Source organism: Tachypleus tridentatus, chromosome 8 (genome assembly GCF_004210375.1).
Source record: "Tachypleus tridentatus isolate NWPU-2018 chromosome 8, ASM421037v1, whole genome shotgun sequence".
In the NCBI taxonomy this organism is placed as follows: Eukaryota; Metazoa; Arthropoda; class Merostomata; order Xiphosura; family Limulidae; genus Tachypleus; species Tachypleus tridentatus.
In genome coordinates, this window is record NC_134832.1 from 120,133,128 (window position 1) to 120,160,298 (window position 27,171).

Consider the following 27,171-nt stretch of genomic DNA (forward strand, 5'->3'; position numbering starts at 1 on the left):
TTTACATTTCAATCTTACTGAACAATCGATTTTACTTTTAGGTGTTTTTTTTATTCCGGTAGATTATGAGGGACTTTATATGCAGTTCGATTTGTGCCTATTTTGAAGTCTCTAGTCACTAGCTGATAAACCTTCAGCTTTCTTAGTTCAAGTGAATTTTTCTTCCTATATTTATCTGAGCTCATCCAGTCACCCGCTTTTCCGCCAATATTACATTTGGCTCGCGAATTTGTGGCTACAACCATAAATTTTAACGTAATTGAGAAATATAAATTTCAATCTATCATAAAGATGATACTTTAACTTTATCCTGCCCTGGAGAAGCAAACTCACTTTCTAATCTGTCTAAATGGCATTAATGTATGGTCAGAGAGGAGCATTCTCGTGTGTTTGTTCAGTACCCTCTTATACGAAGTGTAACTTCGTAAGAAAAACAAAATAAAACATAAAAGTAAGTTATCATAAGTTTTAAAAGAAACATTCTGAAGAAAGTTTTTGCGTTTACTAAAAACAATGAACGAGTTTTTTCTATCACTATATATGGAATCAGATTAATACACAGAATCCTAGTGCAATAGTTTTAAAACGTTTATAAATTACTTTTCAAAAACCCTCCCACAATGAGAGAAAGTTCAGGAATAAAAATAATGACAGAAGAGGAACTTGGTAAATGAATATTCTGTTATGATTACGTGAAATGGATATTTCGCTGAGCATAGTATATATATATATAAAGTGTAAATTACAAAATGTGTGCCCTAACGCCTATTAATTCCCGCAACAAAAGCTTCAAGAATAGTGTATTGTGTTTAAGAGAAATTTTAGAGGAAAAAAAAAAGGTAAAAAATTTTGTTCAATCGATAAGGGCTTTTAACGCGGACACATTTATCTCGTTTGTAGTAACAAGGCGCTTAAATTCGATATATATCACTCAATATTATACATATACATAGATAAAGCTAAGACGAAGCAATTTTCGTTTTATTTAAGGAATATTCTTTTTATCTACTTGAGTTGAACCCCTGGTGGGTAATTATTTAAAGAAAAAAGATTTCCGTATGGTTTTACAAATAAAGTTTAGCCAATGTCTTCACATATGGAAGGATTCCACTTAACGACGAAGGTTTTTAAATTCTGTTTTCCACTTAGACAACCTGAACTTATGGTTTGAAATAGTGAAACCACAAAGAAAAAAATCTATGGTAGCATATGTATGTGAAGAGGTTCAAGGCAGAAAGAGAAATCACGCGTTCAATAGGAATCGGCAAAAGAAGTCAATGAAACCTATTTTCTGACAGAAGATAAATAAGAGAGAGAGTTTTACGTGTAGTGTAGACGTGTAAAAATAAAAATATTTAAAAAGTATGGTTTTCAATAAACTAAAAAGCCACCATACGTCATTCTTTGTTGTTCCCTCTCTTTCTTCTCTCTTTATCTATTGAAAAAGATGGAAATAGTTTCAACGTATGTTTTGTGAAATATAAATAAACATATATCCAAATAAAGCACTTCAAAATATAATCCTGAAACGCTCGACAGAGGCAACGTAGGAATCTGATAACAAAAAAATACATCCCTTCAAAAACAGCTGAATCCGTTAGGTCGCTTCACGAACTGGTGCAATGCATCATGTTGATTCAGAGTGTTACTTTGCTTGAAAATGACACGTATTCAAATACGTTAGACAACTGAAACCGGTACACAACTAGAAGTTGTTTTCCAGCAGTATTACTTTAGCAAAAGACAAGCCATTCTTTAAGTGCTCAGTTCTACGGATTTCTCTTCCTGAACGTAATAATATAAATACACACATATATATATTTCGAAATTTGTTTTGTAAGTATAGATGCATGTGCCTTTATGTACATTCAAGACTCACATCAAAGAGGAAACGTTTGATTGCTTCAATCAATCCGAAACTGTCTAGTAGATAGCCGGTCTTCTGAAGTACCATTTGACGTGCTTCCCTTCTATACAATACGAAACTATAAAACTTGATGCTTTCAAGCTCTCTCTTCGAAGTAAATCTGAAAATACGGTGACATGGACAGCCTTCTATAGACTAGGTTGCATGAAGGCAAGCAGTCCCCAGAAGCTCTTACTGTATGAAGTGCATTATTTTTTATTTTTTTTACCGTGATGGTTTCCACCCTTATTGATGTCTGTTATCTTAGGATGAAATGAAAATTTTATCTCCTAGCGAAATTATTTGTCTCATAAATTATAATGCTTATTCTAAACGGTTTCTATAAAGATGTTATTTAAAAAAAGGTTAATTAAAAGAGCTTTTTGCTATGCAATGGATTTCAAATTCTAGATATAACACGTTGAAAAAAGATGCGTTAGTTAAATGGAAGTTTGGTTATGCAATGAATTTAGTACGTTAACAAGAAGGAAAATGTTATTGAATGGAACATTTTGTTACTTCGTGATTAAAAAGTTGAAAGCTGAAATTCCGTGAAGCTTATTTCTTTTGGATATTTGCATCAAGCTATTCAAGGGTTATCTGCGCTAGATCTCTTTAATTTTGAACTTAACGACTTGAAGAAAGGAAGCTCATTAACAGCACCGACCGTCAACGTTTTGGTGTTCTTTAATTGAATAGTGAGAATCGACCATCACTTATATTACACACACGGTCCAAAACTGAAGAATACGATTTGGCGATAACAGCACGCTAAGAGTAGATTCAAAGACCAACATGTTAACCACTAGGCCACAACAATAAATCCTCACATTCAAAGACCGACGTGCTAACCACTAGGCTACAACAATAAACTCTTAGAATCATTGACCAACATGCTAACCACTAGGCCACAACAACATCGTTTTAAGATACGAAGACTGAAGACAGTGAAATGGCAAAACGATTAAAAAAGAAACTCAACATAAGCTATATATTGAAAACTCAAATATTGAAGGCTGATAAAACGTAAGAAAAATAATTTTAAGATGAAAAAAACAACAACAATTTAGTTCTGTTGATGTTTTTCTTTGGCTTAAAACTACACAACACTGAAAAATGTTCAGCTTTGATAAAGAACATTAAGCTAACATATCAAATCTACTTTATTTTTAGTAATAAGGACAACTTTTAATCACGTTTATAAAGAATATAATGTGTGTTATAAATCTGACGAATGCACATTTATAATGAATATGTGTGCTACAAAGTTGACGAATCCACATTTATAAAAAATATAATGTGTGCTACAAAGTAGGCCTATATTTAAAAAGTATATAGTATGCTACAAATTTGATGATCCACATATGTAAAAAAATTTGTTTGTTTTTGAGCAAACGCAAAGCTACACAAGGGTTCTCTGCGCTAGCCGTCCCTACTTTAACAGTGTAAGTTTAGACTTACCACCCACCGCCAACTCTTGGGCTACTCTTTTATCAACGAATAATGGGATTGCCCGTGACATCATAACGCCCCCACAGCTGAAAGGTCGAACATGTTTGGGGCGACAGGGATTCGAACCCGCAACCCTCAGATTATGAGTCGAACGCCTTAACCCACCTGGCCATGCCAGGCCGTCTAAAGAATTTAATGTTCTATAAAATTGACGATCCACGTTTGTAAAGAACATAACATGCTACAAATTTGTTGATCCACATTGAAAAAAAAAATTACGTGTGCTACATGATTGATATTCCACATTTATAAAGAATATAATGTTCTACAAATTTGACGACCTTAAATAAGTCTGATTTGTATCAGTCGGTTCATGAACTGTTTATTTGAAGTTCAAGAGCTTTGAAAATATTAAAGCATTATAAGGAACATACGTTTGTTTTTTGTTACGTTTCTTTTCGTTTATAGCTAGTTTTTCGTTATTTTGATACCAAAAACATAAGAAAAGGTGAATATAGATATAATTACGAGCAAAATACTTTGGGTGTCATAAGAAGTGACGTCATTATCCTGAACTTAGATATCGAAAACGACTTTATGGCCACCTTTACCAGTTACTAACCTAACGACAATTTTTACTCATAGTTGATTTGTAAATCATGTTTCCTTATACAATATACTGTAGCTGTGATTAATATCCTTTTGTCATTTCAAAAAAAAATTAAACAAAAATAAACTTATAAATGATATTACTCATTAACGTTCTCTTGAACTGTCAATGCTGAAATTGTAAATCTGGATTTCTTTAGGTCTAAAGAGGTAAAACATGACTAAAATACATCATAATTTGGTAATATTAAACATTAGTTTACAATCAGAAAACAGTTACTTAAATAAGAAATCTTAGACAACAATCTTTCCTTACCAGCAGTCACGTGAACAGCCCTGCTTCCAATATTTCCTCTGTGGTTGCTGGCTACACAACGGTAAACTGTGTCATGGGTATCGTCTCGATACTGGTTTGGAGAAAATGACAGAAGAACTAGATGACCATCGGATTCAACCATTCGGATACCGGCAATGTTTGTGATAGGAGAGCCATCTAAGTAGATCCAGTAGATGATGGGACGGGGATCGCCATCGGCTGAGCAAGGAATACGCACACCCTTCTTGTTGGAGAAGACCACTTTGAATGGTGGCTCAGTGGAAAACTGTGGCCTAGTTGCTGGCGTTTCAGCAAAGAGAATGAAATGAAATCCTATTCAGTTAAAACATACTTATATACATGAATATACGTAATGAAATGCTGAATGGTGTCATGAAAGGGTTAAACGTGCCCAAAATAGTATTGATAAATTTGTGTTTTACAGATATAATATAAACCATAATAACCTAAACATCAGAAAATGATAAAAATCCTGTAATACGAGCGCTTTTGAAAGTTGGACCTTTCTTCTTCAGGGGTTTTATCATTTTATATCAAGGCTTCACGAACATAGACATTGTTGTGTTTATAGCTACACTCACTTGAAAATACCAATAAATTTTATTTAGTAGAATCAGAAGTAATATCTATTGTTAAAACTTCTTTTATTGAAATAAAGTCATTGAACTTTATCTTTTGTAAAGACACGTGAAATGTACAGGGTGTTCGAAAAGTCACTGTGCAGTTTTGTAATCATATTTTATTCAATCTATTTTAAGCCAGCAACTGATAGCGGTGTTTAGAAACAAAATAAGAAGGATCAAGGCCTGTATTGATGCCAACGGGGATCACTTTTAACATCGTTTATAATTGTCATTCATATTTACCTCCTGTATTCTATATTAAAACATGTTTGTTAATAAGTATATAAGTGTACAGTGACTTTCCGAACACCCTGTACTTATGGCTCGTTATATTTTGATACAAATATGGTATACAAGGATCAAAATCCAAAATAATCAATGTGCAGCTGGGACCTTTTAAGTTAAACAGACATACCCATCGTGTTTCCCGCAATATCTGTGGTATAACTGACTGTCTGTACCTTAGTGTACGTCTGATGCCTGAATAAAAAGTCTAAACTACAGAAGAGTAGAAATGTTCTTTAGCTTATCGAACGAAAACAACAATAAAAATAAAACAACCATAAAATATTTGTCAAACAGGCTGCACGTGAACATATGCATATATTTGAAATATGTTATTTTGTTGTCTGCATGCTGCGTATCCAACATCTCTAAGTTTGCAATATGCCGCTAAACATGTTTTGCACTTTTAACTGTGAACGCGTTATAAAAGTGACAATCAATCTCGCTTTACGTTAAGAATAGTCAGCTCAAACTACTGAGTGAGACGGCTATGCCTAGGCCTCGTGGTCTTTGCCAAGTCTATGTAGTAAATGCGTATGGATGCCATTTAGGTTTAAAATACCAATATAATTTCCTGCATTACATACATTTTATAAGAAATACCTTCTTAATAAAATAATAAAAAACATTCTTAAAAACGCAGCTCCCAAATAATTAGTGACGAACTGGGATCTGGCAACAGAAAATAAATAGAACGTTGAAGTTTCCGACAAACTTCGTCCCACGCTAGTGCAGCGGTAAGTCTATGGATTTAAATCGGTAAAATCAGTGGTTCGATTCCCCTGGGTGGACTCGGCAGATAGCCTGATGTGACTTTGCTATAAGAAAACACACACCCAGCAGACGTTTACATTACACGTGTGTTTTAGCGTATTTAAAATATCCCCCCTGTCTTTTCTACATCTGTCGAGAGATTATGAATTAATAGAAATTTAACTGGATAAGTAACTATGACGGGAATTTTGCAGAAACTTCGAAAAAATCATGACTATGTACCTATAGGTACCTATGTGAGGAAAATAAGAAACAAACACGATGGCACACTTTGGCAGTATATGATCTAGTGATAATCATGTTGAGATAAGTTAGAGATAGTCATTATTATTAGTTAAGTTGTGCCCCTCGCAGGGATCAAATCTTGAATTTTAAGATTATAATCCGTTACGCTTACCTTTGAATCATCAAGAGAAGGTGCTGGGCGATTTATTTATATTGCAAGCAAAAACAGTTATAAACAATAACACTACTACAACCAAGATATGGAGTTAATTAACTTATCTGTAGGCGCGATTCTCTAATACATAAATGTATTATTGAGATAAATTATATTTTTAAATACAGCAAAAATACGAAAAAAGAGAGAGAGAGAATATGTTTGATGGATGTAAAGATATTTTTGATACAGCAGGATTTTCTGTTTCGTCTAATCTAATTGGAGCTAATAACATGAACGTTCGGAAAGTATGAGAAAAATTCTAATCTCGTGTTTCTATCAAAGTTTCAAAAGTTAAACACGTTCTAAAAAAAAGATAATAACCTACTGTTTTTATTCATTAACCACGTGCCTTTTACCGTATGAAAAGCGATAGTATCAGACGATATCAATCAAAACACCAGCAAAGCCAAGCAACAACTTCTACCGTATTTTATTCTAAACAGTGATGAATAAGGGGTTTTATTTTAGTTTTTAAACATTCTTACAGCAGTTGCTAAGGTAAATGAAATTGAAAAACTGGGAAGGAATGTAACATAATTAAATATTTCATTTAGGAGAATTTTAACAAACAGAAGTTTATATTATCTAACAATATGAACTTAGCAACGATCTTGGTAACCATAGAAAACAAGGAATGGAATGTCGTATTTATTCTTTTCTCATGCTATTTGTCAGCTAAAACTTGTAATTGCATAAACGACGATAACGTTTGTAGACTATGAATTCAATATCAACACAGGTTTATCAGTAGTACGATAGTCGTTGTACATATGTATATTTTCATATTTATGTCCCTACGTTAATATTTGATAAATTGTTTAAAGCTATTGAAAATATTACAAAGTTAAATTACCCCTGCTTCTTAGAATGTGGCAATGAGTAAGTTAATCATTTTCTTTTTAACTGAAATGTCCTTATCCTTTTTAATATATGATATATTACATATGCACACACACATACATGTAGAATACATAGCATTATTAATATTAAAATTATTAGACAAGCGTTTCCGTTATTAAATAAAGTGATGCAGTTTTCTAATAAACATTCCTTGATCTACGTCACTAAACACAAACGCTGTATTGGCGAGGGCGCTGTAAAACAAATCGCAGATGAAAAGTTACTCTTAAGAGTACGTCATAACCACTAAACAAATGAGCAAACCGTCTTTTGTACTTCCAGCAGGTATATAGGTAGACCGTACGTCACCTCTATACGTAGCTATGAGTTTGAAAACTAAGCATGAGCTTTGAGATTTACGTCTCGTATATAACTTTTTGTTGTTCGCTGCTGAAATGGTTGTTGAATTTTCAGACCAAAATTCCAACTTACACTATTTCCTGTATAAAATATACATCACTTGCTCGTGTAGTCGTTAAACAAATCTCCTGTAAAAATATCCTGTGTGGAAAACAAAAAATTCTGTGTATGTAACTGGTTTTCTTAAAATGCTTAGTGACTTTGTGTATAAGTTTTCTTGAAAAATGCATTAGAAAAACGCCGTAAATTTGACATGTAAAAACCAAAACGGTAAGATTTATTTCACAACATTTTAAAATAGGCGAAAAAACTTCAAGAAAAAGAATCTGTCAACAATGTATACACTCGTTTAGTACTCGTGTATATCACATACATATTTGTCTTTGTTTTTTCAGAGATTTTTGGATACCTTTCTTCAGGGCTCTCTAAGTGATACTCAAAAGACAAGATTAAAGTGTTAAACTGACTTTAAAATATTGGCATATGATAACAATATTGAAAATTTTATAACTTAAACTCCCGCTTTGTGTTTCAAAGACTGTATTAATTGGAAAGAGAGAAAAGTGAATATTTCATAGAAGTTACGTTTTATCTTCCAAGAGAAAGAATTACAAGAGGGTAAGGAATGCAGACCTTTAAGAAATAAACGAATTCGGGAGAGCCAATATTGCAACCTTGTTAATTCTATGCCTGCTTGGACTAGATGTCTTTTCAACAATTCAAGTCACCTAGAGATTTGTCCCCCACTGATTCATGGCTCAGCAGTGAGCCTGAGGGCAGATACTTCTCAAAATCTGATTTCCATTCCCAGGGTGAGCAGAGCACAGATAGCTCAATGTGTAGCGTTGAATTAAAAAAAGAATCAATCTCGTAGCTTCCACGTAGATTTATTAAAGACCCAGTTCATTCTTAGAGGTTTAACTTGTTTCATGTTGAAAATTGACTGTTGTAGCAATTCATTTATTACCACTTTTATCAAAAGATACTAAGGTGGATATCGAAAACTAAATCTCTCCGAAACCAGAAGCATGCTTCATGACAGATATGCACATATCCTTCATTTTAAAAACTAACATCATCAGGGAGTTCAGCAATTTCAAACTTCTTAAAAAATCTGTTTTTCTATAGATTAATTACTAAACGTCAGCACAGCTGAAGCTGTTGTGCATTGAGTAAGCCCCCGCTTGTACAGCGATATGTGTACGGATTTACAACACTAAAATCAGGGGGTCCATTCCCTTGGTGGGCTCAACAGGTAGCCCGATGTCGCATTGCAATAAGAAAACACACACACAAACACACGCATTGAGTAAATTAATGCTATTTCGTGGCTTTACTTTAAGCATGCATATTCAATGGCAGAAATTATTATATAAATCAATAACCACGTATTTCAAAATGCTATTGGGCCCGGCATGGCCAAGCGTGTTAAGGCGTGCGACTCGTAATCTGAGGGTCGCGGGTTCGCATCCCCGTCGCGCTAAACATGCTCGCCCTCCCAGCCGTGGGGACGTTATAATGTGACGGTCAATCCCACTATTCGTTGGTAAAAGAGTAGCCCAATAGTTGGCGGTGGGTGGTGATGACTAGCTGCCTTCCCTTTAGTCTTACACTGCTAAATTAGGGACGGCTAGCACAGATAGCCCTCGAGTAGGTTTGTGCAAAATTCAAAAACAAAAAACAAAATGCAGTCGCAACGCCCTTAATACAAGTTTACAGAAGTTTCTTGTAGAAACAAATGAATGACAAACACGAACATTATTATGACGTTTTATGTTCCTGAATACTCTTTGTTTTTAACAAGCATATTCACTGTTTAGAGTTTTTTATGATAATAAACCAACTCTAGTTTACACTGGAGAAAAACAAACTACTGATGTTCTACAGAAAAAAGGAAGAAAGGAAGAGTTTCTCTTCAAAGTAATTATAATTATCAACTAATTTTCAATGTAATTATATTTTGATTTTTAAAGCCAAGCTTACTTACGATTGCGAAATATTGTGTGAGATTTCGATGGCGTTATAAGAAAGATTAACCACTAACTAATTAGAACGGCTAAGTTTCACGTGAGAGAACCAAGCCATTAGTTTTATTCCGATATGCTTGTAATTAAAAGGCCATTACTAATTTTTTTTAAATTTTGATCTCCAACAAGCTGAAGGGAGCTTCGTCGTCAGCGTTTTATATAACACATGGACTTCCCTTTACGTTGAGGCTTCTATAGACTAAATAGACTAAGGATATAACGTATACACATATACTATTAACGATCAATATTCTGTGTTAAATAAAACTACACATTTCAGTTGAGGCGAGGGTCAGATGTGACAAAAGGGGTCTACCACAGGACATTACTAAATGTCATTGCATAAGTAAATCGTCATATTAACAAAAAAAATTAAGTGATGTAAGTATCGAAATTACACTAAAATAAACAGACATAAATAATAAAACAACAACTTGCAACAAAATATTTGATATAGATGAATAAAAGTTTAAGAATGGAGAAAAGAAAATAGTTACAAAAAATATCACGAAAAGTGGAAAATAGGCTCAAAATTGATAAACCGACTCCTGAAACACGTCTGATAAGAAATATCATCATTTTTTTTCAATCATTTGGAGAATTACGAAGCCAGGAAGTTTCTGAATTTGTTAATATATGTCGAACAATGGGTATAGAAACGAAATTAAGTAAAAATCAAATCAAATTCCAAGTACTTTCACCTAAAATTACGATTAACTTTTATCATCTGCAGGCACTCCATAGGGTCAGGTGAAGAATGTAGCTTAAAAAGAGTGACTAGTGTTTGGTTATCTTTATTCACAAAAGAAAACAAATCACACTGAAATGCAGGAAAGTATCAGTGTCATTCATTCTACAATTTAGAAATTCGTTTAAACTAAATTCACATGAGAAAGATTAAGGAAGTAGAATACAGGTGACCTTAGTATTAATAGAAGAGTATAGTTAGAAACTTCAGAGCGTTGATAAATTAAAAAATCTAAACAATAACACTATGGAAAAATATAATGTTTAGTCAACTACAAGCATTTAAAGGTCCTAACATAATCATATTTTATCCCTATTTGCTATATTAGAAATATATTCACAGAATGAAAATTAGGGTTTTTATGTGAGATCCTAACCTTGATGATGACGTAACACGTTTCGTGCATGTTCATAATGCTCTGACACATTTACCACTACACCATTGGCCCGGAATGGCCGAGTGTTTGGGTCGCTCGACACGTAATCCGAGGATCGTGGTTTCAAATCCCCGTCACACCAAATATGTTCGACCTTTCATTTGTGGGTGGCGTTACAAGTGACGATCAATCCCACTATTCGTTGGTAAAAGAGTAGCCCAAGAGTTGGCGGTGGGTGATGATGACTAGCTGCATTCCCTCTAGTCTTACACTGCTAAATTAGAAACGGCTAGCGCAAACAGCCCTCGAGTAGCTTTGAGCGAAATTCAAAAAACAAATAAACAAACAAACTGTTTTCAATCGTACTGCAAGTCACGTCTCCTGAATTTGTTCGTGAAAGTAACATGGTTTACTGTCGATTCGTCACGTGAAGACCTAGAAAATGACCCACTGAAATAATTTAAACCTTTTGTCCAATGTTCCTAACTTTCCTGCTTTGTTACAGACAAACAATAAAATTTCTAAATGCCATCATCGGACGTGTGAACATTAATCCAAGAAAATGCTTGGACTTCATGTTTTACGCACAAAACACGTAAAGTTTTTCAACACGTCTTTACTGTTATTTCACAATGTCGGTAGTTATTTACTTGGAAGCATAGTTTACGTGCTTATTTCCTCTTTATCACGTCGCCTCTAAGGTTTAATGTGTCCTTGAGGAACTCATAGCTACCACTCTACTTAATGAAACTACTGGTGTCTTAGCAGTTTCCTTCAATGAAGTTCTTTATTACCTAGCTTTAATCTGCGACTAACAATGACACATTGTAGAAACACCAAAGCAATGTATATGGAAGCATACAAGGTAATTTATGTTTCTCTTTCTTCTTGTTACCGCATTATGTCAACATTATCTTTATTCGAAATAGCGAAACTTCGATTCAAATACGAAATTTGTAATAAGGGTAAATATAAAAAGTTATAAACGACGACTAAGCAGTATTGGCAGAAAACTGATTCAATGCCAGAAAAAATATATACAGATTATCCCCAGCAGTAATCCCGAATAATTATCTTACCAAGCACTAGTTTTCAATACTCGTGGTGGGCAGAGCACAGATTGCCCAGTGTGTGGCTTTGTGCTTAATAATAAACAAATATTTCAAAGCTATTAGTTATATTTGATCAGAGGCCCGTTTCTATTTTTGTTTTGTTTTTTGTTTGTTTATGAAATCAAATATTTCCCAAAGGGCCACAAGAAATTGGACTCACGTAACCATTTCAATACCACGACCATCCTTTACACCCAATATAATAATACTTTTCAGGTTTAGATAATTAAATATACTTTTGAGAAAACGCCCTGTTAGATGGCAGTATTGTATTACGAAGATCAACGGTACATGAAAAGTACTGTTAACACCCATTACACGTTGTTATTCAATTTATAAGTAGAGACTACTGTGATACTAGACTAAACATTATTTGTTCAAACTCCTCTACTTTGTATTACAGAAAAGTGATTACAGGACTGGGCGTAGTCTCTCTTCTTACATGAATGTTGTAATGGATGAAAGAGACAAAGGTTTTATTTTTTATTATGCGCATACTGTTATATATCATGTAAGTAGTTGATGTTAGTCCACAAAAGATGAATTTGAGAGATGTAAATCACATAAGAAATTTCTTGTTGGATTAAGTTTTTGATCTTTCTAATAAAGTTATATATATACGTTTCTTACTGGAAGAAAAAATGTTGCTGATTTATCAGTTGGCATTACCCAAAGACAGTGTTTTTCTAGCTGAACCTACTTTATTAGAGATATTAGATGTACTTTCAAAATGAGTCTTACCTCTTAAATAAAAGGTTATTTATTCTTAACTTGCTTGGATGAAGTAAAATAAAGATTGATACTGTCATTAATCTTATCTAGCAGAAAGACCTTTTAGATAATAAAATGTACGAGAAAACTGGTTTTTTCTAATGATATTTGAAAACAATAACACTATGTAAGAAAAAATTTACTTTTTCTTGTTCCTGGACAGAAAGTGTTATTTCCCAGTTGCTTATGCCTAAAGTAAATGGAAAAGACCTATTTTTCTCTTCAAACTTTGCTTTTGTGATCTGGGAGCGTAAAACGAAAACATGATGGGAGACTATATTTGGGGGCTGATACATGAAAGTGATTTACATTACAGTCGCAAATCTCGAAAAACTACTCACTTCTAAACATTTTTGTATAACTTGAGTATAAATACATGTAAATCTTGATTCATATGTTGTTTTATTCAGACCTTATGTAAATGAAAACGTGCAAATTTGCCCGTTTTTACATAGAAAATAGGTTAATTTCTAAATTTCATTATCCAGGTCACAAAAGCAAAGTTTGAAGTGAATAATGCCCATTTTCTATACTTTTACAACATAAGCTATTAAGAAATAACACATACTATCCAGGAATAAAATTTATGTTACATAGTGTAAATGAATAAAAAAATTGGCATGGTTTACTGAACCTGTTTAAAACTGATAACTAACTATAAATTTAACTTAAACTACGTGAGTCGATGTTGCATGTTCAACCGAAATTTAAAAATTCTTGAACTTCTATTTTAGTGTGAGCTTTGTACAAATAAATTGTTGTGTACGTCGAAACGTCGATGTTGTTAACGTATTACTTGTATTAATCACAAGAACATAGTTTATACGTACAGATACATTTCAGTGGTGCTTAGGCTTTATTTCGCAATTAGGGTAAACAACCACGACATATTGATCTGGTATATAAAAAAACAGCATGCCTTAAATTGAAAACTACAAAACACGATAAATAAACTATCCTTCGAATACGTTTCTTATGAGGAAACACGTTAAGTAACAACTAGCAAAGACTGGTAAGTAAAGAACAAAATGTTTATACTTTATTTTCTGCTTCTTTCTACACAAAATGTTTATATGTGTATAAACACACATCGTCGTATATAGAAATGATGCTTAGTATGTGTTATTTGAACTTAGACATACTTAACAGAATGAAACTTTCTAATGAATGATTGACAATTAAAATTACGTGAATATTAACTCAGCAAAAATACACAGATAAAAATATGCAAATACATTAACTACAGGTAATACGTATTGTGAAAAACCATAACAAATAAATCAGAGATTATAGTATTTACTTTAATTGAACTAAATCCTATGTGTATAGATCAAACGACTAGAACAGGTATCTTTAAGGTTTAGGTACGATCTGTCTTGATTTAGAACAATACTGATCAGAAGGAATGCAACCAGTTTGCAGCACCCAGTTTTGTTAGCGTAAACTAAGAACCTAAGATAGAAGAACTAAAACACAGAAATGATTTCAGTCAAGTTACAAAATTATCGGCCTTTTTGTTCAAATAAACAACCTGAAGTTAGAGACCGTTCATCAGGCATCATGTTTCAGAAACACAGATAAGGGGTGTTACAAATTCACTATGATGCAACCACAGGAGGGGGGAGGATAACACAACCATTATAACGCAAACAAATGGGTTTTATACTATCTATGTAACGCAGAGAAGTCATTCTAAGATCTAGCTTGTAACAGTATTCATAGTTTTCATTGTAGGTGCTTCACAGCTAGGAATTTGTAATAATAATTTTGAAAACTTAGTACACTAAATTAAAAAATGCTATTTTTTAAAAATCACTAACACACTTTTATGTCATAGACAGAACTACATAAAAAGTTAACTAAATACAAGTTCCTGCTGCATTTCAATATTTTATAATATTAAACTGTTTTATATAACACTAGTCTGTAATAGCTAATAAAATATCTAATGAACTAAAATATAACTTTGAAATCATAACAGCCTTAACATACAAAATGGAATTCATTAATTAACTCTCCAAGAACTCGTACTAATCTGATGATTATAAGAAATGAGTAGAATTAAATCCTAGTCTGAAATAAATACTAAGAAGAAAAGTGAACTTACTTTTTTCTATATTACCAACTACGACTGCGTGAATAAAGAAGTTGAGAAAGATTAATAAAATGTATTCTTTCATTATTTGTCTATATCTCAGCGAAAACCTAAATGAGACTGTTTCTTCTTATTTCAAATCGTTAGCGTCAGTTGCTAGCTTATAAAACCGAAAATCATTTCTTTCATAAAACTTAGTTCTACAAATACATTCCTGTCGTTGAAGTGGCTTCTGGAACTTTTTAGTATCATCAGGTTCACTTCAGTATATCCATCTTCTATCCTAAGAAACAATAACCGCCAGCAGTACCATATATCAAATATCGGTTTTGCTCGATAGTGAGAAATAATATCTTGAGCTTTGCGGTAGTTACCTGTTCTATGAGAATCGTCTGCTCTCGCATAGCAACCGTATAACTGTGCACGTGGCTTCGTACCGACTGAGAAGCTCGTTGCTTTGGGCGCCTGTCAACCAGACAGGAGGGTGTGGCTATAGGTGTATCTTTCACTCTTTTGAGAATATAGAGATCCAGGAAGCTATCTTTTTCAACAAGTTTTATCCATTATCTTACGAAACTACAGAATAGGTTAAAGCCTGGATAAATCTGCATGGGAAGAAGTGTTAAGAAGAATAACCAATTTAAAATAAGGTTTATATCCATTATTACAGAACAACAAATTTTTATGGATACGTGTTTCGACACATCCACTTGCCCCTATTAGTCAAGAATAAACGTTGGGCTTAAGAAGGCACGTGAAAATGTTGAATCTTATACCATTTTACGTTTTTTTGTTCCGTAATATTGAATCTAAACCTTATTGTAAATTACTCAGTATTGTGTTTACCTACTGTTGAAAATCGACTTCTTGGGTTATTATTAAATGTGATCGTATGTATGAAGAAGTCAAGAAAAATTAGAAAAAATAAAAATGCGCTCTTTGTATAGTTACCTTAATCAATTTAATTAGATAGATCTCAAGCAAAATAATCCTTGTAACAAGAGGCAATTCACAGAAAAATTTTTGTAACTCTAACAAGAAAAGAACGTTTACATAAAAATGTTCTGCGTAATCTTTCTGTTTAAAACCTCAGCTTATGATTGATTAACTTATAATGAAGTTATTACTTTAGTTTTAGGTACTTTAAATTAATGAAATTTCCTTGTTCCTCTCAAAGAAACATTTGTTGTGCTTTGTATTTCATGGGATAACTTAATTAATTGAGTTAAAAGTATATCGTTATTTTTTGTATAGTTGACGTTAAGATATATGTAGGTGTGAGAGAAAATATAGAACAAGTTACAAATAACACAATTAGAGAATATCAGAATAATTTTGTTTGTTAGTCTGTAAAGCATAAAGCTACACATTGGGATTTTTATGTTCTTCTGAGTAATTTTGAAACTTAATTTTTAGTGTAATAAGCCCCCAAACGTACTACTGAGCCGTCGACGAGCTCAGAAAACGAGAAAGAGAAAACGTGTTGGAAAAACATTCTTGGAAATGATTAACAACTGATTAGCTACATTCCTGTACTTCAACAACTACAACAACAAAAGTTGTGTTAAACCTAATAACAACAGAACTTTTACTCCCCAAAATATCGAGTTGTCGCGATTCTCCAAACAATGAGTATTTTTCGTTAAAATAACCTTGATAAATCATGTAATATCTGAACTTTTAGATAAAAAACTTCTGATTATCTTTGTGCCAACAGAAACTTTTTACATAAAAATATTTAATAATCCTTATAACAACGGAACCCTTACATAAAAATATTTAATAATCCTTATAACAACGGAACCCTTACATAAAAAAAGCTTTGACTATGATTATTACCAAAGCTTTTTTTATTTCATAACAACAGCTATTTTACCCAAAAATACTGTAATAATCCTTATAACAACAAATCTTTTATACACAAAGTTGCGTTAACCCTTGTGTGAACAGAAAGCTTACATAAAAAAATGTGATAATCCTTTCACAAATGACGCGTTCACACAAAAAACTACAAATATTTCTAACAACAGAACTTTTGCATAGAAGAACTGCAATACCAAAACTTAGTTATCCTTAAAGACAGTATTTTTGCGTACAAAAATGTGCAAATATCCTGTAACTCTAGAAACTACAGAGAAAAAGATTATGATAGGACCAATAACTTCACGTCGTTTTAATTAGAGTTTGTATAACCGTTTAGAATCATACGTTAAAATTATACACAGAATGTTAAATGCAAGGTTGTCTCTAATTTTCAACAAATTATTGTATTCTCTTCTTTTTATAAAAGTATTTTTAGTAACGAAAATGTTTAAATCATACGCAATTAAACTAAAAAGTGATTTAAAGACATTAAAATCGATTTCTTTTTTACTTAAAAGTTTCACTACATAAGAGAATAAATTATTAGAAATGAATTTCACATAACTTTAATAACATTGTGCCATAGATACCAATAACATTGTCAATCCCTCAAATGTCAGCTGCTTTAATCATTCTCTGCTTTCAGGTTCTTTCAAGAAATTAAATCATACGTTTAACGTTGGATAATGACAAGTCCTTTTAAATTAATGGAAGAAACAAAACAGTATATACATATGTGTATACATATATGAATTTCTAGAAACTGGTCATATTTCACCAGATGCAGGAGTGACAAAAAGTCGCCATGAAGCGATATCTGTACCGTTCTTTTTTTTATCTCAAATATATATATATATATCTGAGCTCGAAAAAAATCGATACTCAAGGAGCATGGGCATGACAGCAGTGACTGACTTTACACTCAGCAATTCCCCTTGATTGAACGAACATTCAAGAACGGCTCGCATCAGCAAAATTGAAGGTAAATAGGAAGACCGTCTACTTCTAGTAATTCTTTTTGTTTGGAGTGACGAATAACGAAAACTCTGACTGGTTGTTTGTTGAACTCTTTGCTCATGCGAGTACAGAAAGCTTCAAACATTTCGCGCACGTGCAGAAAAACAGAAGTACTGCGATCACAGGCGTACGAGGCTGTGGGGGTCTGTCCCCCTAGCTTGCAATACATACAGGCATTTACACAAATTTTCCGTTTTCATTAGGACAGTGGTTCCCAACCTTTTTTATGCCCCGCACCCTTAAAATCATTTAATATGTTCTCGCACCCCTTACAGTAATTATTTATTTGAGAATAAAGGTGAAGGTGGCCAAAACAAATGTTATCTCGCACCTTGTGGAACGCTATCTCGCACCCCTTTGGGGTGCGAGTACGCCTGGTTGGGAACCACTGCATTAGGACAAAATTAGAGGCAAAAAATATTGTGAATTCGAAAATACTAGTAGTGCATATACTCTCCGATTGACTTTGGATGAAAACCAATACAAAATTAAATATTTTATTGCTCTAGGTTTATTTTAGTAATGACAGACGCTTTAAAGTACTGTAACCGTAACTATATGTGTATACCTTGGCTATATGTATATATTCATACTTTTAGAATTGAAGATAATGTACATGGACGATAGAGTAAAATATACATACAGACTAATTAATCTCGACACTACCTGTAAGTTCTGAACTTATTATACTAACAACGAATTATGAATACAAGAGTAAAGAGGCGTCGCTAGGCGCTGGCACGTACGCTTGACAGTACCTCAAATTCCCAGTTGGTGTCTCGAAAAATCAGAACAGAAAACAATGATCGATATCATACCGAAACGGCAAAAATCCCCACGCCTATGGGCTCTAAAAGAATATGTCGGTTTAGCGCTGGCCTACTGTAAAACAAAGTGGTTTTGATAACACGCTAAGCTTCTTACTCTTGGTGGCATCCGTCAGCACACCTTTCACTGAGAGTTTACATTGTTTTCAAGTTGCTAACTGGTGATAAAAAAATAAAACAACTCATCACGTGGCAACACAGCTTTGTTCATATTAACTTTTCCACCCCCATTTCCTTTTGATTTCGTACGTTTTCATATCTTCTTACCTTCACAGACTGTGTTCTAAGTGTATAGATCAAAGAGGAGAATCTCTAATGCTGATATTAAAAATTCTTCATATGTTTCAGACAAGTTGTCTTTAATAACAAGCTTGAAGACAGCTGTCACATTATAGTTTCAACTGTATATGTGTGTTTGTATGCATAAACAGTCATACACACATATACGTAGAAAACTGTTAAACCATGGCCAGATGAGAATGAAAGTTTTATTAACTGTAATTAAATTTCTACAAAGAATTTCTGTTAGAAATAATTAATTATCAAATAACTAACTAAAAGGGAAGAACAAAAGGAAACCAGGAGAGCAGCTCCGCGAGAGTTGCAATGTGAACATTTATATCCCCATAGCAACGTCAGCAAAACAAGACGTTGTCGTTGCAACTAACTAGAAATCAGAGATTTTTGACAATATAGATAATTATTAATTCACAAAAAATAGTAAGGGTAAAGGCTTATTTTTAAAACTTAGTTTTTTGTTTCTGCACATCAAAGATTGTCTTTATTCACAATGTTTACTTCAGATTATTTTAATATTCGATGAAACATCCGACATGATTGAGTTAAGGAGTATCGAAAGTATGAAAATGTACAACTAAAAGCAGCTTATTCATTTTTGAAAGTTCCAATTCCCCATCCAAATGAGTATTGGATCTATAACCTAATAAAAACTGTTCAAACAACACCAAAAATTTACACATTCTCCTATCAGATCAAATTTTTATGTGAATATTAGTAGAAAGTGTCTATTCTTCTTTAGAATAACATTCCGAAAGGAATACGATAGAACGAAAGGCCTATCTATTAAGAACTGAATTACACCTTTAGAATGTAAATGTATGTGTTATCCTTAATTTATAGTGCAAAATTCTTAAGCTAACAAAGCAAGAAAGTTGGTCAGGCCTATTAAATAAGATGAAATTAACGTTTGACTGTAGCTACTTTATTAATATAATTAATAATTATTATAATTTCTTTCACACATAAAGCACTAATTCAAAGAAATATGATCGAAAACAAATTTCAGCTTAACATCAGTTTCTTTAGGTTTGGTAAGCTTAATGGAGTATCTATATTCATATTTTTTTGCGTTATCTATCTCTTCTTTCCAGTGCACGCTGTGTAATATTATAATCTGAGACACTCGTTTGTATATAAAGTGTAAGAACTACTATCTCCTAAGACTAAATTTTAAAGTTGAACTAGCAATGAGCAATAAGAAAATGTTCGGAATGACTTTAATTAACTCGTGTATTTGAAAAATAGAGATATCTCTCAACTACTTCAACTATTTGTGAAATTAATTATAACTGTGATTTACTTGTACATGTTCCTGATACTTCTCTCTCGTTTGGTTTAATATTTGGATCAAATGATTAACGAAGTGTCGAGGATCCTTTGAATAATAATATATACTTTTTAATGGAGCTATTATTTCATAAAAGGACTCGTCATACATATCGCCTCCAGCGAATGGCTTGTGCTTTTCTCTTTATTTATCTACTTATCTGGGTCCGCCTACATTTAAAACTTGTTCCACATAAACGAGTTTGTTCATAAAGTAAGATTAAAACAACAACAGAAATAAAAACTTATCTCAGAACGGCTGGTATGGATATTAACACTTTTACTAATAAAGCAGAAAGCAACGTCTTGACCCTTCTAGGTCATTTTCAGATTAACAAAGAGATAATTTGCAACAGACCGTTGCGGGCGGGACGAGAGTATAATTCGTACGGGATTGTAGGGGACATTGTATTTAGATGTTAAGTTATTAATTAGTATAGGCATAAAGGTATTCCTTTACATTGGTTTAATTTTAGTTTTAGTTATTGTATAAGTAGGGCTTCTTTGATTTTTCGTTTGTTTATATTTGTTTCCCTCCTTAATATCTGGGTGTTTTCTATAGTTATGTTGTGTTTATTTAACTTGTAATGTTCAAAAACGTGTGTAGGTTGTTTTTGGTTTTTTTGTTCTTTGAATTTTGTTTCCATTTTTCTGCTTGTTTCTCCAATATAGAAGTTGCGGCAGTTCATGCATTGTATTTTATAAATAATGTTGGTGTTGTGTTTGTCATTCGTTGGTAAAAGGTAGTTTTACGTAATATGTGAGTAGCTTTTGCGAAATTCAACTTTACAAACAGTTTGTATTTTATAAATAATGTTGGTGGTTTTGAATAAATTTGATGTTTACTGGAATGTTGTGTTTTGTTATAAGTTTTTTCAAATGTTGGTTATTTTTTCGCTGATGTCGGAAACCTATGATATGCAGCAATGTAAGGTTTTGTAGTTCGTTGTATCTTGGGATTTACTGTTTGTTTGTTGTTGGTTTGGGTGTATGTATATAATTTTTTCAACGGGTTTTTGAGGAAATTTGTTGATGTCGATGAAGTGTTGTTCTATTTTGTTGATTTCATCGTTAATTGTATCAGGTGAACATAGTTTTGTGGCTGTGTTTATTTGAATTCTTAATATGTTGAGTGTTTGTTTTGTTTTACGTAATGAATCCTAGGGAATGTATAATCCAGTATGGGTGATTTTCTGTGTATTATTGTTTTGAATTGTGTATCAGTTCTTGTGATCTTGAGATTAAGAAATGCTATTTAGTTAGTTTTTGTTTTTCCTGTTCACAAGTGAACTTAATGTTGGGGTGTATCGAGTTGACGTGGTTGAAGAAAAAAACAAACTATGTGTGTGCTCTGTAGATGTGAATCCAGCAATTGTATCATCAACATACCTATACCAGTATAGTGGTGGGTGTAAGGTTGAATTGATCGCTTGTGAATCAATCTGTGTCATAAAAACGTTGGCTAGAACTGGTGACACAGAATTCCCCATACTTAGGCAATTTATTTGTAAGTAATTTTGGTTATTGAAGATAAAGTTAGTTTTGGTGATAGTGAATTCTATAAGGGTTGCTAATAGGTTGCTGGGGATGTGCATCAATAGGTTAGGGTCTTGGATATAAAGTTCTAAAGCTATCTTACAGGCTTCAGTGGTTGGGACTTCTGTGAATTGGGAGATTACATCAAAACTGGACATTAAGGCTTTATTATTTATTTAATTAAGAATATATTTAAAGTTAAAAGAGTCTTTGATAAAGAAGCCGGCTGATGGAACATATTTAGAAAATGCCCACGCTATATATTTACCGACGTTGTAGTTAAATGATTCATAGGTCAACACTATGGGTCGTAGTAGGCAATCGAGTTTGTAAGGTTCAGGGATACCGTATAGTTGTGGTGTGCGTGAGTCAGTCTTTCGTAGGTAAGAATAAAGATTTTCTGAGATTGTGTTGGTTTTGTTTCATTTGGAATAATATTTTGTTTAATTGTTTTCCATGTGTTTTTGTTGAATTTGTGTTTATTAGTTTAGATTTATTTGTATCTCATAAAATGTTCATATTTTGAATATATTCACTTGTGTTCTTTACAACTATAGCATTGTCTTTATCTGCTTTTAGAATTTTGATGTTGTTGTCTTGTTTTATGTTATTTATAGAATTAATATCTTTTCGTGGGAGGTTTTTTTTTAGTTTTCTTTTCTGTGAAATTATATATTGACGGTTTTGTGTGAAAATTGTTTGAAAAACCTGGTTAAAGTACTGTTTTAAAATGTTTCGGCGAAATGAGTGTTTTCAGTTCTACCTGGAAAGGTGGGTTGTTGTAGAAATTGTCTTCTTTCTGGTGATTATTTTGTTAGTGTTTTCAATTTGTGTAGAATGGATCACCAATCTTCTTGCAAGGTCTTCCAGGCAGGCTTTCATTTCGATGGATGTAATATTTCTAGGTTACTGCGAAGTTGAGTCTTTTGTTGAGTAGACGTATCTCTTCACTGATTAATTGTCTGTAGGATCTGTTAATTACGAGGTTTGTTGTTGGTTCGTCGTATTGGCGTCTTTTCTGTTGTTAGCACCTTAATTTATTTAGTTTCTTGTTGTGGCGGACCTTAGTTTATCTAGTTTCTTGTTGTTGTCACCTTAGTTTATCTAGTTTCTTGTTGTGGCGGACCTTATTTTCCACGCCGTTCTTACTACTGAGTCGACTGATGTTGCGTTGTAACATTATGTTGCGTCCATAAATGTCCGGTTGAATACAGCAGGGCAGTTGACGGTCTAGATTCATGTTTTGTTTCTTCAAGTCATTTAGTTATTTATATTTCGAGTTTAACATGGAGTTTAGTAGTTTTCTCTGTAAATTATGGATAACTTTTGTACACTGGGTAAAATTCTTGGATAGTTTTATCTTCACAAAATTAAGGATTAGTTTTTCCTTTCTCTACTGTTGGATGAAATAAACGTCATTTTTTCTTTTGATGATGTTTTGGTTTAAGTATCTCAGTTTCTATAGGATTGCACGAGCGTGTACAGTTAAAAATGCCATAATGTAGGTAAGTTCAAGCATAATGGTGTTTAAACAGAAACACAGTACACAAAGAAACACAAAAGATTTGCACTTCTCGTATAATCGCTGTGGTGGAGTAATTCTTGATGAAATAGAACGACAAAAATAATTTCAATCGAATATTACTAAAAGTATACATTTTTATGGAAAAATATTAACTAGACAAAGAAGAGAGTTTATGATTAAAAAGACGAAAATAATTAAGACAATAAATAGTGTACACCCTATTGCATATGTATAATATTAATGATTTGTTGTTGTTTTTACTGCAAACCTATACAATGGGCTATTTGCTCTTTGTACACCGCGGGGACACCATTCTCGTATTTTGGCATTATAAGTCCGTAATTTATCATTGAACCACTAGGGGGCAGTAAAATGAGATATGTGTTGCGTTTTTTTTCGAAATTTAATATCAAAAGAAAGTCTATAGATTCCAAAATTATCCAGAGTGAGAAATTTTATCTAAGCCGCCTTATATGTTAAGTTACTAATCTTTAAATATTAAAGGATAATTATGAAATTTTTAAAGCGTGTATAATACTCTTGTAAAATATATACATATTTGTTCATTAAATTTAATCATTTTGCCCCCGACAGGTTGTCCAGTTGGTCTGTGGTGAGTTTATGGACTTACATTGCTAAAGTCTGAAATTATTCCCCATCGAGAGACACAATACAGCGTTGTACTAAAACAAACTATCTTTATGAGGGTATCTGTTTTAGCAAGTAAAACACGCCAAAGATCTAGTCAACTGTAAATATTTAAATAATTTAAAATCGAGTTTCAAGTTTACTTTAAACTAATATTTAAAGTACCACTAAAACCCTAAACAATTTAAAAACGAAATGCAATTATTTCTAGCAACCTGAATTAATTATTTGTGTAGAATGGTTTGGATTTGACTATGACATCACAGAATTTCAACAGGAAGCTATGACATTAATCGAAACAAACTCATGACAGGTTTAACTACTTTTGTTTAAAAGTAATCGCAGTGAGTTCGGACTTTGAAAGTATTCCATTTGTTCAATATTGAATTGAAAAATATTGCAGTACAAACAATCATAATAGGCCCGGCATGGCCAGGTGGGTTAAGGCGTTCGACTCGTAATCTGAGGGTGGCAGGTTTGAATCACCGTTGCATCGAACATGCTCGCCCTTTCAGCCGTGGGGGCGTTATAAATTTACAGTCAATCCCACTATTCGTTAGTAAAAGAGTAGCCCAAGAGTTGGGGGTAAGTGGTGATGACTAGCTGCCTTCCCTCTAGTTTTACACTACTAAATTAGGGACGGCTAGCACACATAGCCCTTGGGTAGCTTTGCGTGAAATTCCAAAACAAATATAAATATATACTTTAAAACATTTTTATTAGTTTTTAATCCAACATAAAGTAAATGGGATACACATTTAGTGCTTCAATTTGATAAAACCTGCAAAATATACAAAAAAAGAGAAACTGTGACACATGTTAACATATTTTTAAATTTATTTGACATTTCTTTATTAAGAACAAGCTGGAAGTTTTTTTGTGTGTTTTTTTTTTCACTTGGCCAAACTATGAATCAATCTTTGCAGGACTTTGTAGGCTTGACACAATAACAATACTAACAGCTTAAGTATCTTGAAGTATAAGCTGAAGAAATCCTGTTAACATTTGGATTACGTATTATGGGACAATTGAAATTTTATAAAGAAACTCTATTATGAATTATTTTGTTCAGCTAAGAATTTTTGGTCAAAAATGTAAAAAACGCTCCTTTAATTCAGTGTGATGATTCTAAAGAACTGCGCTAAAGTAAACCAGCTTTCATTTTTTCTTACGTGAGAACTGGAACAGAATTAATCTTCAGTTTGTTAAGCATCTTTCAGAATTTTAAAATTAACTGATGGAAGGCACTGGGGATATTTATGCTTTTTATAATAGGCCCGGCATGGCCAGGTGAGTTAAGGCGTTCAACTTGTGGTCTGAGGGTCGCGGGTTCGCATCCCGGTAGCACCAAACATGCTCGCCCTTTCAGCCATGGGGGCGTTATAATGTGACTATCAATCCAAATATTCGTTGGTAAAAGAGTAGCCCAAGAGTTGGCGGTGGGTGGTGATGACTAGGTGCCTTTCCTCTAGTCTTACACTGCTAAATTAGGGACGGCTAGCACAGAAAGCCCTCGAGTAGCTTTGTGCGAAATTCAAAAAAGAAAAAGAAAGCTTTTTTAATTTATAGTCAAGGTAATTTGTTGTAGGGTATATCATTCTAAGTTTGATATTCGGAATATTATTATTTAGTTGAATATTATTGTGTACTTGTACAAGAGAAGGTTGTAAAATATCTTCAAGTCAGATGCAAAACTGAGTTTATGGAAGTTTACCATGAACAGTAGAAGTCGCGTCGTTATCGATATTTCAATCGATTTATTAGAGATGATAATATTATAATCAATTTTTTTAATTTATGGTTTATATTATCAAAAAATTTTAAATTCAGGTCCTGCAATCATTAGAGGTAAGCTGCAATTATAGACTTACCTGGCTCATCATTAAAACAATAATGAAGTATACACCTAAACTAGACTTGAGTTATAAGATAGATTAAAACTACCTATCATTTTAATACTGGCTTGGAAATGTTCATGTTTACAATTATTCGCGTGAAGCTCATAAACGATTAATTTACCTGCCTTATTATTAACGTATATTCAATGATGGCTTTGAATTTTTTTATAATTATAATTATTATTGCAAAAAGTAAAAAAATAATATTCCTTAGATTGACAACTTTTTATTGTCACACAGTTTCAGGAATATATTAAAATTATTTTTATTAATTACTATTTCTATACTGAATATTACATAGTAGTAATATTTTCCACAGTTTAAATCAGGATCATTAAAACAACAGGAATGGTAAATTTTATAAGCGGTTGATGAGCCTTCAAAATTTTTGTTCCAGATTTGGTAAAGTCAGTACTTACAAAACTATAAATTTATGGAAGATTTATCTTACTTCACGTCCCTCTCTGGAACAGCGGTAAATCTACGGATTTATAATGCTAAAATAAGGGGCTCGATTCCCCTCCATGGATTCATCAGATAGCCCGATGTGGCTTTGCAATAAGAACCCCCGCATCTATCCTCTTACTTCATCCATACATTAATTTTCTACATCTGACGTTTTTATTGAATTTACATTTTTGGTAGAGGAAAGGCACCTCACAACCCTTTTCACCCTTGCTACATTTCATATTATAGCTGACAAATAATATATTTGAACATTTATGAAGAACCTGTGTAGAAGGAACTGTTAAACTTGCTCTTCTGTATATAAAATAACATCTGTAGATTCACATCTATGACTGGCTCATTACACTAAATACAAAAAACAAAACAAAAAACATGACATGAAAAGAAATATGAGAGAAACGTAATGCATGTCATAGTTTTTACCATTATACATGCTGAACTGACGACGAGATTACGTGATAAGGTCCAATAACTTGAAAGAACCATGATGTAAGTAATCGACGCAAGGTTGTTACTGACAAAATCTATTATAATGTCTCCTTTTATCCTATTCTTTTGGGTTATTTATCATTTTATTTTACCTCTCAGGTCCAAAATATTTCTTTTTCCATTCTGAAACTCTGAATATAAGCGTAGAACAGTTCAGTAAATCGAGTTTTTTAAGGTAATACGACATAGTTAGATTGTATATGTCTTCGTCACTCCCAGAATAACGTTTATATTATTTTAGGATATTCCAGTGTTTTATGACAAGAAAAACTAGCATCAGTTAGCTCAACAGAAACAGTATTACAGAAAATGAGTGTTTGTTTTCTAGATTTAGGCCCTTCACGATACCGTGTTTTTAGGTTTGTGTTAGACTGAGATTTATGATAGATGAGTGGAAGCAAACGAACAAATTTATCAAGAGCCTTTTGTTCTTCATCTTAACATCTGTTGAATTTTA

The 27,171-nt window shown here is 32.9% G+C and overlaps 1 pseudogene across 1 annotated transcript in view; it reads right to left on the bottom strand.

The window, feature by feature from the left end:
* The window catches only part of LOC143223351 (cell adhesion molecule Dscam1-like), an 87,748-nt pseudogene extending 72,519 nt beyond the window's left edge, over window positions 1-15,229 (bottom strand). Inside the window, exons 1-2 of the transcript XR_013012859.1 lie at window positions 14,830-15,229; window positions 4,284-4,583 (exon numbers count right to left, since the gene is read on the bottom strand). The product of XR_013012859.1 is annotated as a cell adhesion molecule Dscam1-like (transcript). The remainder of the gene's footprint in view (window positions 1-4,283; window positions 4,584-14,829) is intronic.
* Window positions 15,230-27,171: the final 11,942 nt, after the last annotated feature.